Source organism: Ochotona princeps, chromosome 25 (genome assembly GCF_030435755.1).
Source record: "Ochotona princeps isolate mOchPri1 chromosome 25, mOchPri1.hap1, whole genome shotgun sequence".
Taxonomy (NCBI): domain Eukaryota; kingdom Metazoa; phylum Chordata; class Mammalia; order Lagomorpha; family Ochotonidae; genus Ochotona; species Ochotona princeps.
Genome location: NC_080856.1, coordinates 26,150,140 through 26,152,918, shown reverse-complemented (window position 1 = coordinate 26,152,918; position 2,779 = coordinate 26,150,140). Strand labels below are relative to the sequence as shown.

The following is a 2,779-nucleotide window of genomic DNA, read 5'->3' as shown; positions in this document are numbered from 1 at the left end:
TTTGGGGTGGGGTGGAGGGAGAGTTGGTGAGGGCAGGGACTTTGGACCTGCAGGTAGAAAGAACCCAAGAAAGCGGGGTGCTGGGGTGGTTGCAGGGGTGACCCCTCCGCTCGAGGGGGGCCCCCCGCAAGTTGCGGCGGGCGGGACGTTTCCGGGCCCCTCCCGCGCCGCGGGCTTGTGGGGCGATGGCGGCGACGGTTTCCCGGCTCCCCCGCCCCGGACGCCGATGGCGGTGCGTTCCGGCCCTCCCCCAACAGCTTCTCCCCCGCGGTCGCCGGAGCCGGTGAGGCCGGGAGGGCGGGGAGCAGCGGAGGGAAGGCTAGAGGGCGGAGGTTGCGTGGTGCAGGCGGCGGCGGGAGGAGGGCCAGGCAGGCGGGCGGGCTGGAGGAGAGGAGGAGGAGGAGGAGGAGGAGGAGGCGGGCGCCGTGTCGCACGCAGCTCCAGGCGGGGCAGCCCCGGTGCCGGAGGGACGCAGCCAGACCTTGGCGGGACGGGGTTTTCACCGCGGCCCGGGGCCAGCGACCAGGCCGAGACGTCGCGGGAGCTTTTCGGGTATTTAGAAATGCGGGTGAGTGGCGGCGGCCCAGAGGCGGCGGTGGCGGCGGCGGCGGTGGTGCAGGCCCGACCTCGAGCCGCGGTGTCGCAGTGACTGGGGCCGCGGCGGCCGAGCCCAGGCGGCCGGCGAGGCCATTCTGCCGATTCGCGGCCGGGCAGAATGGCGGCCGGGCCGTGGGGGACTCGTGGGCGGGAGAGGAGCGAGCTGGGGCCGGACCCTGAGTCACCTGGGCCGGCCCGGGGCCTGGCCTGGCCGAGTCTGGCCGTGGCTTCGGACGCAGGTTCGGGGCGGCGAGGCCCGGACTACGCACCGGGAAAATGCCCGATTCATCGCGCCGGGAGGTGGCGGCCTGGTGGCGCCGGGCGCTTTCCCAGCCGCGTCGGGGCTGGACTCTCGCAGCCTGGGCCGCCGTGTGGCTCCGGTAGGCGCGGGCATCCTCCTCCGCTCGTGCCGGCGACCCTCTCGGGACAGAAGCACTTTTTTTTTTTGCCCTTTCTCCTTCGCTCCCTTCCGGCTCAGGCTTCTCCTTCGGGCGTCGCTTGCATGCTCTCCGGCGCGCCTGGGGAGCCGCCGAGCCGGTCTCTCTGGCTTTCCGGTTCCCTGCCCGTAGCTCTTCGGATTCCCTGCTTGCATTGTTGCGGCTGTGCAGGGCGGTATTCTTGGGTAATAGTCTCCCTTTTGCCCGGTTTTCTCGGGATGCAAGTGCGGTGGCCGCCGAGCACTCGCGAGTCGGCCGGGGCCTTGCACCGTGGCCTGCGCGCGCCCTGACCCTGGAGGGAACCGGGGGCGCCCACCTAGACTGCGGGGACTTGGGGGGTCTGCAAAGGCATGTGCCTCAATTCCCAAGGCCCATGGAGCCCCAAGACTCCCCCGTCACCTGTGTAATGGTGTGTGATTAAGAAATGCTTACAATTCTTGAGATTAAGCCCCAAAGTTAAGAGTGTCTGTCTCCAGGCAGCTATGCCAAAAAGACCACTCTTCTCTTCCGATTGGGTCACTGTAGTTGCATTTAGTTCGGGGTTAGTGGTAAGTGCGCAAATACTGAGTTGCATTCAGCTTCAGTATTTATTCACTCTGTAATTGCTCTTTCCTGTCGCAGCGTTAAAATAGTTCAGAGTTTGGAGTGGAGTAAAGGGTTGCGCTGTATTTTTAAATGGGCTTAGCAGATTCGACAAGAGGAAGTACATTTTGATTTGAAGCCACGAGCTCCTGGGACCTAAGCATGTTTTATCACCCTGTGTGTGGAGTTTTTTAAGTTCTGCACTTCTTTTGGGGGCCTCCCTGAAAATGGACTGGATTTTCTGGAGTCCCTGGAGTGTTCATGTGTTGTCTGCATTAGTAAGTGATACGTTTAAAAAGTAGAGCCAGTCATCTTACTGTTTTTTTTTTAAAGTTTGGTGGATGTGAAGTTTTTTTCTTTGAATTGTTATATTAAAAAAATGTCGCTTGGAAGTTCTGTGTGTTGCTTTCCATGGTAAGTCAAAATAGTTGCATCGCGTTTCAGATTCCACAGCATGCAAACACAGACTGGCTTGCTTTAACTCTATTATGCCCATTTTTGGAGGTTTCAGTGGAGTGCCAATTAAACTAGAGAGAGCTGGTTGAATGGTTTGCTTTAAGAAAAAAAAGATTTTGCGTTAAAACAAACCAGCTTGTAGACATGCCTTGTCCCCTCCCCCGCCCCACCCCCACCAGCCACAACCCCAGAGGCCATGGGAAAGCTTGCCTGAGCCGACCTGCAGGCATCCCTGGATGTTATACCCCCCTTGGACTCCCTTCCACGGGTGGAGTGTTACTTCCTAACTGTGCCATGAACTCAGCCTTGTTTCCCACACATTTCACGAGATCTTGAAGGCAGGAAAGACCCTTGCAATAACACGGAAGTTAGTCATGGTGATATCTCAGTTGTTACCGCTTGGAATGAACAGCTGAATTTTCTGGAATACCTTGAATGTCAAGCCAGCGTTTGGGTGCTTGAGCTGATGTGGGTAACACGCTTGCTTCACCCTGTCGGTTCATAATGCAGTGACGCTTCATTATTCCATGACTGCCAGATACTTCTCAGGAGTAGCAGTTGACATCTTTGTCCTCTTCCGTGTACACAGCCTGTCTCGCAGCACCAACCCGGCACCCAGGACTGGTGCCACAGTGGAAGGATGCACTAATTTTCTGTAGCTGTTGAGACCCAGGCAAGGGCCAGGAAAACGGGCTGTGATCTAATTT

At 58.9% G+C, this 2,779-nt stretch overlaps 1 protein-coding gene across 2 annotated transcripts in view; it reads left to right on the top strand.

Annotated features, from left to right (window-relative positions):
• The first annotated feature begins 153 nt into the window (after positions 1-153).
• CUL1 (cullin 1) overlaps positions 154-2,779 on the top strand; it is a 69,282-nt gene continuing 66,656 nt past the window's right edge. The window contains exon 1 of one of the 2 annotated variants that reach the window (XM_058655001.1): positions 154-283. The gene's annotated coding sequence lies outside the window, so the exon portion shown is untranslated. Of the gene's footprint in view, positions 284-413; positions 569-2,779 lie in introns of those variants that run through there. The other variant, XM_058655000.1, reaches the window with a different exon arrangement.